The sequence below is a fragment of the Bos indicus x Bos taurus genome, chromosome 19 (assembly GCF_003369695.1).
Source record: "Bos indicus x Bos taurus breed Angus x Brahman F1 hybrid chromosome 19, Bos_hybrid_MaternalHap_v2.0, whole genome shotgun sequence".
NCBI lineage: Eukaryota > Metazoa > Chordata > Mammalia > Artiodactyla > Bovidae > Bos > Bos indicus x Bos taurus.
Window position 1 is genome coordinate 47,206,854 of NC_040094.1, and position 12,356 is coordinate 47,219,209.

The 12,356-nt window shown below is 41.7% G+C and overlaps 1 protein-coding gene across 5 annotated transcripts in view; it reads right to left on the reverse strand.

Annotated features, from left to right (window-relative positions):
* KANSL1 (KAT8 regulatory NSL complex subunit 1) overlaps positions 1 to 12,356 on the reverse strand; it is a 170,898-nt gene that overhangs the window by 141,817 nt on the left and 16,725 nt on the right. The window contains exon 1 of one of the 5 annotated variants that reach the window (XM_027517458.1): positions 2,240 to 2,349. The exons of the other annotated variants lie outside the window; for them this stretch is intronic. The gene's annotated coding sequence lies outside the window, so the exon portion shown is untranslated. Of the gene's footprint in view, positions 1 to 2,239; positions 2,350 to 12,356 lie in introns of those variants that run through there. 5 annotated transcript variants of the gene reach the window in all.

Sequence of the window (12,356 nt, forward strand, 5' to 3'; positions counted from 1 at the left end):
TGAGACCAATCATTTTCACCATAATACAGATAGTAAGAATCTTTGTCACATCTGTTTCCCTCCAAGTGGTGCACACTTGAAAATTAAAAAATGAACCACCTCAAATCATGAGATCGCTAACAAATATACCAAATATGCTAAAGGCCAAAGGAATTGCAGACTTTGTTGGATAAACCTAGAGGAAATCGCAATCAGAATTCCATGACTGAGGACAGTTATCTCACATTTATAATACATTTTTTAAATTCCCAAGGGATGAGCATTTTTACCTTGCCTTATTTTTAGGACTACACATCACACTGCACGTATCACATGACATGATGTAACTGTTAGCAAGGAAAATGGCCCAAAACCATAAAAAAAATACATGCTAGAGGAAACCAATCAATGTACACTTAAAACCACTACATTTCATATTTAGTTTTTGAAATGTTTTTAAACTCAGGACAGATCTTTTTTTCAAATTGAGAAAGTGGTTAGTAACCTCTGTAGAAACAACAGAGAAATGTATTTGTATTTTATATAATAGGAATTTACCGAACTACTAGGAAAACTGACACGAAGAAACAGATAATAGAACATTCTTCTAAATCTATAGATTAACACTAAAAATACTCGGGATCAAAACCGCAACAGAAACGTAATGAAATATCTTTAGTTAGAAAACAAATTATTACTCAAAAGTGTTCACCATTGTTATAAAAAAAGAAAAATAGCTTCAAATGACACGCCTGTAGACAACTGAAAATTTCTAAATTGGTCAGACAGTACACTAGAAAAGGAACCAAGTATAGCCTATAGAAGGGGGGAGGGGAAACACACCCACTTAAACCCTTGTAAATAGTGGTTACTTTAAACGACCCAAAAGCAGGGATAATACTACAGGCTATTCTGAGCGATGGAAAACATATTCCAATGTTCTACTTTTCATACTTGAAAGTGCTTTAGAAAAGAAAAGAAGTTCAGTAACAATGTATAACTATATCATGATTATGCAAGGCAAAGATTATGTAATTTTACGTTTATTTTAAATGTTATCCAACTGTAAAACTAAAAAAACTAAAATGTTTTGATCTTTCTAATGGGGAGGCGGCAAGTTCTTCTGGGCTACAATTTAAAAATATAAACACAGACCCCAAAACAAACAAAAAAACACAATGATTGCTAGCCACGTGACAAAGGAGATGGCAACACCAGGATTGTGAATGGAGGTGAGGAAGGCGAGGCAGGACTAGGAAGGTTTCTCGGAACTTTGAGGACCTCAGGATTTGAGTCTCCCGACCCTTAAGGTAACCAAACTCTAGCCCGACTAGTTGTATTGTTAACGCTCTCAAGTAGTTTATTAATAGGTCACGAAAACTGCTCCAGTGACCTCCAGAATAAAGGGGGGGGGGAAACCGAAGAGGAGGAAAGAGAGCAATTTAAAGTGGCGCCATCATGTCACCCCTTCTCCCCTGAGGCAATCAATAAGCAATAGTTAAGTAACGTGTTTCTCCAAAAAACCACACTGGGATCCCGACAACGGAAAACAATAGAATTTTTAAGTAAAACATGCGGGTAGGGCTGGTTATCCTATGGAAAACAATCAAATTATTTGCTGAGAATCAAAAGACCGTCAGCCGGAAAACAGGCCCCCCAAACTCACTTAAAAGCAAATAACTGTCTCTTCCTCTTTAGTTAAAAAAAAAAAAAAAAAACACGTCCGCCTGAAGGAGTCTAGATCGGAAAACGTAAGTGACCTCAATTTACAGGCAACAAAAACAATAAATAAATGAAACAAACAACCATTTCACTAAACAATCAGAGTTGTGATACACACCGTGAAACGCGCAAGATGTGTGTTTCGAGCAGAGAAAGGCCTTTTGCAGTCAAGAGAAGTTCAAGGCGAGAGCGAGAGTTTGTTTGGGTTTTTTGGTTTGTTTTTTTAACCGGAATAAATCGTGTTCTTAAGGCCGCATTTTTAAATAGAACGCCAAAGGAAAAGCTGGCGAACGAGGCGGCAGCTGGTGGGGAAGGGCCCCCGCACACCCCCGCCCTTGGGGCGACTCCCAGCCCCGGACCCGCAGCGGGGAAGCCCGGAGAGGCCATTTAAAGTTCCGGGGATTTTTCCTGCCCTGCCCTGCCTTTCCAGTTACAACTAACAAAGAGAGGGAGAAATGGGAGCCACAGGGAGAGCGAGGAGAAGGAGAAAGGGCAGCGGGAGGAGGAGGAGGAGAGGAGCAGCAGCACCAGCACCTACCACGTGATGGAAGAGCGTTGCCCGGGCGGATTCAGCCCCACAAAATGGGCGCAGTTTGCAAACAGCCCCCGGCCTGGGCGCCGAGGGCCGGCGGCGGGCGGGGGCGCGCGGCGGCGGCTCCGGCCCGGGCCCGCCGCTCTCCTCCCCCCCGGCGCCCGGAGCCGCCCTGACTTTCCGGGCGGGGGGGCAAGGCGGAGGGGGAGGGGAAGGCGGCGGCGGGGAGCGGCCGCTTTTTCTTCTCTTTCGGGCCCTTTCTCCGGCCTTCCTCGGCTCCGGCGGGGCCTGGCCACGGCCGGGGACCACAGCCCGGCCGGGAGGACTGGCGGGCGGGGGCAAAGGGTGAAGCCGCCCCCCCGCCCCGCACAAACAAGCGCCGCCGTCTGCAGCCCGAGCCCGCACCCCGGCCGCCGCCCCCGGACGCCTCTTCCCGGCCGGGGAGCGCGCTCCGGCCGCCCCCCGCACCGCCGCGGCGAGACGAGTCGGCTTCGCTACGGTGCTCGGTTCTCCCGCCGGCTCGGCGAGCGGTGGCGGCGGTGGCGGCGGCACTGGGAAAATGGCGGCCGAGCTTCTTTTCCCTCCCCCCCTTTAATCTGAAGCGGAGGGAGAATGGAGCGAGCGAGCGGGCGAGCGCCGGGGACACGGGGAGGAGGGACAGCAGCGCCTCCGCCGGCTGCGGCTGCGGCGGCGAAGGCCCGCTCCGCCCCGGCGCGCCGCCAGGGGGCGCCCGCCGCGCCGCCCCCGCGAGCCGCCAGGAGGCGCGGCCGCCGCCGCCTCAGTCATGGCTCCCCGCCGCGGCCGCTGTTTCTGCGCCTCCAGCTGCGGAGGCCGCGGCGCCGGGACCCCGCCGCTCCCAGACATGCGGCTGCGGCACGCGGCACTGCGGCAGGCGAGAGCGGGCCTTCGCTCTGGCCGGGATGAGGCTAACCTGAGGCACTGACGCCGTCACATTCCCTCCGCGCTGGGGCTGGCGGGGCCGCGCGCCGGCTGAGGGGCAAGGAAGGCTGACGCGACAGAGCAAGAGGACGTGAGCCAAGAACTGTTTGTACTGGGTAGTAAATAGGCTTATGTCTTGGGCACCACACTATTCCAGGGCTAAACGTGCGCTAAGTCGGGTGGGGAGCTCCCTGACTGGTGAAGCGCTTCCCGCCGCCCTTTGTCCTAGCAGCCTGCCTCCCTACACTGCAGCACGCCTGGGCACTAGCCCCGGCGCCGCGATCCGCAGCCGGCGGGGTTAAAAAAAAAAAAAAAAAGCGCACGTTCTCATTGCGCAGGCGCGAGCCGGAGACCGCGCCGGACCAGCCCGGGAAGGGCCAGCCCGGAGCGAGAAGGGGAAGTGATGGCCCACCACCGCCGGGCCCGCTGGGAACTGTAGTTTTCGCTAAGAAGCACGCGTCTGGTTTTGGGTGTCACGGCTTGGCAGATCTGCCAAAGCAGGCAAATGGCATTACACAATGAGTATTTATGCTTCCTGTCTCCACCAAAAGGAAGTTCAGTGCTATGCTAAAAGTTTAACAAAGAACTCCATAGAGAAACCCAAATCTCAGAACAAAAAGCAAACTTCCACTTGGTTTAAAGTGGTGGCACTTTATAATTTCTCATGACCAGTTTGTCAGTACGGTATTTTAGTCCTTTTCCAAAATAGGGCCTTAAAATAACGGAACTTTTTCTAGATTAAAAAAATGTAGCAATACAATGCAAAGTGTCTCATTTACACAAACTATAAGCCACTACCCTTTAAAGAAAAAGTTGCCAAAAGATGAATCCAGTACTTAGAGACTTAAAGGAACTCTGGTATTCATCAAAATATTACTTTAAATGACAGAACAACAACAACAAAAATGTTTCCAACAATTAAATCGTCAAATGCAGCAGATGAGAAAGGTGTGCTCTACTACCAAAAAGCAAGATGAGAAATGCTCAGTACTGTTTTGTGGCTTACCAGAACCAATATCCGGTGGTATGTCACTTCTGTTAGTCAAAAAACAGCATGATAGTTTATCCTCCCACAAAGTTACACTCCAACACCAGCTCCTACAGCATCTACACCTAAATTTCCGTGAGTTCCCATTTGTACCCTTAAAACCACACTCTCAATCATAGTCATGGTTCTTACATACCAAAAGACAGTTGCAGGGTCAAATTACACAAAGAATTTTTTTTTAATGTATACATTATCTGTATATACCTCCGAAAGAGATCCTAGTCTTTTTAATTTACAATCCCGGGAGGTGGAGAGGTGGGTTAATTTTTAAAACAATGTATACACACATATCTCTGCATACAAAGTAATTCCACAAAATACAGCAAAAGGTGTTAAACACAATTCTAAAACCAATAGATGGCGAACTAGAGCCCTAATCTGAGGATTCTCAAATCTAAATGAGCAGAATGAAAAATACCAAATAAGGCATAGCCCTCTGCAGTGTATACTTAAATATTATTTTCAAAGATACCCACCAGAATATCATTTTACTGTTGCTTCGATTCTAAAAACTCTAGTATCAGATTTAATTAGGCCTCCAAATAACCAAGCTTATAAAATACATTCTTTTCGATGATTAACAAAAAAGTGGAAATGCTAATTTTTAAACATGCATTTTGGGTAAAAATAAATTCCCACTTTCCCCTTCTCTCATTGCTTAGCCCAAGAATAAGCCTGTTTAAGTGTTTATGGCACTTAAGTCAGTTTGTTTTACATTTTCTCAAATCAGATGTCTTTCTACTCAGACACCAATTTTTACAAATAGGGAAATTCAAAGGTGAGCCACTACAGACAGAATAATCTTAGATAAATATATATTTTTTAAAATTTCCCCCAAAACACAGTGGATGTTAATTAAGACTGATTAAACATACACACATATACTACTCATTTTTCAAATCACTCTTGAAATACTCATTGTGGTTGGCTCTCCTCCAATATCCACTCTATCTCAGTGAAATTAGTTTTAACCCATTCTCTTTACCAGAGATTGGTTGGCAATGAGCAAGAAATGTAATCCTGGCCAATGGGACATGAGTGGAAGCCCACTGGAATACAGGATTGTGAGAAAAGCTGCTTCCATCCTAAAATGAGAGGAGGAAGAAACAGCCCCTCTTCAGGTAATGCTGAACATGACACTTCAAACCACTCCAGTCACTTTACATCAACTCTGAAGATGCCACCAACATCAAAGAGCGCAGAATGGAGAGTTGGCTAGAACCGTGGTTCTTGGGGACAGCATTAAATGATTATATTGCACAATCCTGACATTTGCAAGACTACTGGACTTCCAGCTACATGAGACCAATGTAACAACAAACATATTACACCAATTTGCACTAGGTTGCCTATACCTAAAGTCAAAAACATAATTATAACTTTCTCATATTTTAGAGTATTTGTATTATAATGCTTTATTTATATTTTTACATAACTTCCCTCTTATATACAACTCCTTACCCATCCATTCTTTATCTATGTGTTATTTCTGCCGTGTAAAAAAGGACCATCCCTCCTCACCACCAATCCTTGTTCATTCCTCTCCTTCAATCCACCTCTAACTTATCTTCCCTTCAAGAAAACAGTAATAAAGGAATTCCCAGACTTCCCTGGTGGTCCGGTGGTTAAGAATCCACCTGCCAACACAGGGGACACAGGTTCAATCCCTGCTTTGCGGAAATTCCATATGTAATCAAGCAACTAAGCCCATGCACCACAACTACTGAAGCCCAAGTGCCCCAGAGCCTGCGCACCACAAAAACAGAAGCCACCGCAACAAGAAGCCCCTGCGCCACACTGAAGAGTATCTCCCACGCGCCACAATTGGAGAAAGCCCACGCAAAGCAACCAAGACCCGGCACAGCCAAAATTAAAATCAATCGTTTTAAAATTCAGTATTTCAAATGGCAAACTAATCTCAAAGGACAAGGGGTTATTTTGTTTTGTACTTAAAAAAAAGCAATTATTAAAATAACTCAGGAGAAAGTCCTAAAGCCTAAACCATCTAGTTTCAAAAGAACAGGGAACCCCCAACACCATTTCTGTTATTTGCCATTGCATCCCAGAAACTTAGTCCAGATATCAAAGAAATGAACATATCAAACTATTTAAAATATTAAAATTATATCATGAAAGAAACATCTTTAAACTGAAATTAGTGCATGCTCTCATGTTAATATTCAGCAAGCTAAATATTAAGTAGAAAGCCAAGATAAACTGAACCAAAACTGGGAAATTTAAAGAATTTTGGATATCAAAAGGAATTTGGAAGGCCATCTAGTTCAACCTCCAGATTTTATTATCAGAAAGCCAAGAAAAAATAGCAAGGAGACTGCCCAAAGCCAAAGCTGGAACACAGACTGGAATCCGTGCGTCAGTCTCCAATTCTCACTTTCCCCACCACATCACCTGCATTCCAGAATTATAGCTTCCCACCGGAAACATGCTACTCACCAACTGGCGAATAAGAAGTACAAACATGATGCAGGTAAGCCTGAACAATACTACCAGTTCAGTTTGACAAGTATCAAGATTTGGCCAAAGGTAAGGAAGAGAAAATCCTCACATTAATTACAATGACTATAGACCTCAAAGATTGTTTTCATTAAATGAAGGTCTCAGCTAATCCAGAATATCATATACTCTTATGTACTCAGCCCAATAGCAACAAATTTGCAGTAAGATTAAGCAACTTAAGGCATTTGAAAAACCTGTCAGTGACAAAGTATTATAAGAACACATGCTATTCCTTACTTTCAATCCCATCTAAAAACAAGATAATTTTCTTCCTCATACTAAAGATGTAGACTCTGGAATTTACACAAAGATATTATCTTACCATCTCACCACAGAAGTGATCCAATAACTCACTGAGAACAAATACTAATCATAGGCAGCCTCATGATTTAACCATGAGTAATGAGAACAGTGGCTTCCCTGGTGGCTCAGACAGTAAAGAGTCTGCCTTAGTGTGGGAGATGCACGTTTGATCCCTGGGTCGATGCAGGGAACATCCCTTGGAGAAGGAAATGGCAATCCACTCCAGTATTCTTGCCTGGAAAATTCCATGGATGGAGGAGCCCACCAGGCTACAGTCCATGGAGTTGGGAACATTCCATGGAATGAGAATAGTAACTAAAGTCACAGGTTAACCCTGAACACACTCCTAAATCAGGAAATAATTTATTGGGGGATATTGAGGAAGACAGTACTAAAATGCAAATGTATGCAACTGTATCACTTAAAGAAACAAGTCATGTTCTCCCAAGGCCATCAGCTATGTTAAGACTTAACAAAAGATGGATGGTTTTCTCCTCTGCAGTACCAGATTTCAAAGTGGCTACACAAACACCAATTTCTAATACATACAGTCTAACCAGAACTTTACAAGAATATTTTAATAAAGTTTCTCAAGGAGTTAAATTAAACAAGTAAAACAAATTACTGATTAAATTAACTGATTAGTTAGGTAAATTATACTTAATTCTAATTATTTGAACTTCATCAGAGAACATTCTTAAATTCTCAAAGAATTAACCGAAATAGTTTGTTGACCAAACATAACATAATATATATTTTAATACACTAATTTTGCACATAAGCCAACATCAAATGTAGCAATTTGCCTAGAATCTAACACATTGTATCACATAATAAATGTCAGAATGTGCCCCAAAGTTACCAAGAGATTGCCTGGCTTCTTTTCCAAATGATTCATAAAGGTAAACATGCAGAACTTCAAGGCAGCTGTGAGCAGCCAAGTTGTGGAGGGCCTGATTACAAAGTCAGAAGGAGAAAAAAAATATTCAAAGAGAAGAGGGAGCAACATGTGTACAAGGCAAAAGACATTAAAAAAAAAAAAAAAAGTTTTTTTAAGTGAGTTGCTGAGTCTAAAGTTAGATGCAACTTCTGGAGTCCTGCTCTGCTGGCACAGCAAACCTAGGGATTACAGAAACAGCACACCACACCTGTTCCCTCCAGCAGAGAGGCACACCATTCTTGGAAAGAAGCATCACTTTTTAATTCACTGATCCTGGATGCCTGAACTGGGTTCTCAGGGGCAGTGCGGAGCCTACAGCTATGGACTAGGAAGTAACTGAAGCCACTCAATAGGCAGGAGACATATTGCTGGAGTGGTGATTTAATCAAAGACTGTTGTAAAATCAGACATACTCTTGTTAAAATAAACACAATTGTATTTATAGAGTGAAATTCTCATTTTTTCAAGACAGAGAATGAGTCCTTCAGAGAGATGCCCTTTTTGTGACAAGCTGCTCTGGACAACCCCAGACCTTGAGAGTATTTTAGAAGCACTGCTTTAGATCATTTATAGATAAATATGAATACCTAAATACAGTCCCCTTATACAGATGATGAAACCTGAAAACATCTAATGTAAAAACTGTTGTGGGTACAAAATTATAAATGAGACCATAAACTACTGAGAAAACATGACAGGAATTCAGGAAATGCTAAAGTCCCGGTTTTATCTCTCTCACTCATTTACTAAGAAATCATACATAATTTTCTTAACAGCAAACTTTTTCATTTCTGAATCAGACAAAAAGAACATAATCAGTATTTTCAGCCATATTCCAAATTAATTCTCACAATCAAATTTAGACACATTTATCTAACAAAATTTGTCTCAAATGATCTAGCTCTAACTTGAACCAGTAGAACAAAAGAAATAAAATAATGAACCTATATCTTTTGTAGTATAAAGAAGAAGAAAATCCGGGACTTCCCTGGTGGCACGGTGGATAAGACTTCGTGCCCCAGTGCAGGAGGCCTGGGCTCCAGCCCTGGTCATGGCACTAGATGCCACATGTCGCGACTAAAGATCAGTGACCTGGCTCACTGCACCAAAACCCAGTGCAGCCAAAGAAATACATTTTTTTTTTAAAGAAGAAAAAAAATCCTTCTGTGTAGAGGAGGGAAAACTCACACGCCCTAGAATCTCCATGGCAACAATATCCAAATGTAATCTTGCTGGTAACATTTAGGCTAGGGCATTCAATTTTTATAACATGACAACAGTAACAGTTGTATTCCTGCCCTGAATAACTTTCTTTGATTTTCAATAAAACTAGATATCCCCTTAAAGTCTTATTACTAATTACCAATCATTCATAAACATTTACTGAGTGTCTACTGGATGCTAAACACTGTAATACCTCTGGAAAAAAATACTAAGTCACCATCATAAGCTATGTGCTGGCAAAAAAAAAAACCCTTCTATTCATTGATATTTTAAATAGTTAATAATTCAAAGCAAAGAAGTAGTAAGAGATCAACAAAATTTTAGTGCTTTATGCTTTCCATTCAACTCTCTTCTGGCCCTTTTGGGAAGCTTGTATAGACTCCTCCAGGAATGCTAAAATTAGGTGTTCTTTATGGCATAACTAGAATGAGGTAACAAAACAAGTACTCCAAAACAAAACTAAGAGAAGAGGTTAAGGGAACCAAGTAGGAGACAAAGATTTAAAGTGACAGACTTACAATCTCTATCCCAAATGTCTCAAGACAGGGAAAAAGGTCAAGAAAAATGAAAATTTGTGATCTAGTCCAATTACAGTTAATTGTCCATCTCCCTTTCATTCTCAAATGTTTGGTACTGCCCTATGGGAAGGCTTCTACGTTTCTTGTAATTGCCACAAATTCAGTAACTCATCATTTCTTAAACATTAGTCAGTATTATTATCTTCATTTAGTAATGAGGGAATTAGAATTTACTGTTGCTAAATGAATGTCCAAAATGAAGCCAAAACTGGACTTGTCTGATGGTCCAGTGGTTAAAAATTCACCTGCCAATGCAGAAGACACAAGTTTGATCCCTGGTCCAGGAAGATTCCACATGCTGTGAAGCAACTAAGCCCATGAGCCACACTACTGAAGCCCTTGCTTCCCAGCACTCATGTTCCACAAGAGAAGCCACTCTCAATGAGAAGCCAGAGCATAGCACCTAGAGAGTTGTTAAGACTAGAGAAAGTCCTCTCACAGCAACAAAGACCCAAGTGAAAGTTAAAGTCGCTCAGTCGTGTTCAACTCTTTGTGACCCCATGGCCTATATATTCCATGGAATTTTCCAGACCAGAATACTGGAGTGGGTAGCCTTTCCCTTCTCCAGGGGATCATTCCAACCCAGGGATCAAATCCAGGTCTCCCACACTACAGGAGGATTCTTTACCAGCTGAACCACAAGGGAAGCCCAAGAATACTGGAATGGGTAGCCTAACCCTTCCCCAGGGGATCTTCCTGACCCAGGAATCGAACCGGGGTCTCCTGCATTGCAAGTGGATTCTTTACCAATTAAGCTACCAGGGACGCTCCAACAGAGGCCCAGCACAGTCAAAATTTTTAAAATAAAATTTTTTTAATTAAGGCAAAATTATTTCAAGATAAAGTCAAAACACACCTCAACTAGTTTAATATGGCAGTTATTACCCTGACACCAAAACCAGACAGAGAGATCATAAAAAAAAAAACAAAAAAAACTACAGACCAATATTGTTTATGGACATAGATGTAAAACTCCTCAACAAAACACTAGCAAATGAATCCAGCAACATATAAAAAGTACTGCACACCTTTGCTGCTGCTGCTGCTGCTGCTGCTGCTATTAAGTCGCTTCAGTCGTGTCCGACTCTGTGCGACCCCATAGACGGCAGCCCACCAGGCCCCCCATCCCTGGGATTCTCCAGGCAAGAACACTGGAGTGGGTTGCCATTTCCTTCTCCAATGCATGAAAGGGAAAAGTCAAAGTGAAGTCGCTTAGTCGTGTCCGACTCCTAGTGACCCCATGGACTGCAGCCCACCAGGAGCCTCCATCCATGGGATTTTCCAGGCAAGAGTACTGGAGTGGGGTGCCTTTGCTAAGTGTGATTAATTCTAGGAATTCAAGATTGGTTTACTTATCTGAAAGTCAATTAATATACTACAATATCCAACACTCTTTCATGATAAAAATACACAGGAATTGAAGGAAACTTTCTTAACCTGATAAAGTTATCTATGAAAAACCCACAGCCAACATCATATTTAATGGAGAAAGACTGAATATTTTCTCCCTAAAGTCAGGAACAAAACAAGGAATATCCGTTCTCACCACTTCTATTCAATATTGTACTAGAAATTCTAGCCAGGGCAATTAGGCAAGAAAAAGAAATTAGAAACGTTCAGGTTTCAAAGAAAGAAGTAAAATATTTCTATGTGTATATGACATAATCTTGTTTTAAAAAAACCCCACAAATAAACTATTAGAGCTAAAAAACATATCCATCAATGCTACAGAATTCAAGATCACTATACAAATAAATATCAATTGTATTTTGATACAATAGCAACAAACAATCTGAAATGAAATTAAGAAAACTCCATATACAATAGCATCAAAAAATATTTAGAAATAAATTTAACAGAAAAAGTATAAAACTTAAAATCTGAAAACTATAAAAATTGTCTCAAGAAGTTAAGGAAGTACTAATTAAATGGAAAGACATCCCATGTTCAGGGACCAGAAGATGTACCCTTGTTAAGATGGAAGTACTCCCTAAATTGATCTACAAATGCAATTCAATTCCAGAATATCTAAAACAATCTTGAAAAGGAAGAATAAAGTTGAAGGACTCACACTTCCTGATTTCAAAACCTAATTCAAAGCTATAGAAATCAAATCAGTGTGGTACCGGCATAAGAACAGACATATAAATTAATGGAATATAAACCAGAAATAAACCCTCACACTTATAGTCAACTGAGTTTTGACATAGGTGACAGAACAATTCAGTGAGAGACAGGGGAGGTAGAAGTTGAGGTTGGATAGTCTTCTTAACAAAAGGTCCTGGGCAACTGGATATTCACATGCAGAAGCTGGATCCTTATTTCACACAATACACAAAAATTAACTCAAAATGAATCACAGACTTAATGTAAGAGTTAAAACCATAAAATTCCTAGGGAAAAAAAAAGAGTGAATTTTCATTATTTTGAGTTACACAATGATTTTTAGACATGGCACCAAAAGCACAAATTACAATAAAAAATAGATGGACCGAACGTCCTCAAAACTGTAAAATTTTGTGCATTAAAGGATCCCATCAAGAAAGTGGAAACAACCCATAAATTAAAGAAAAT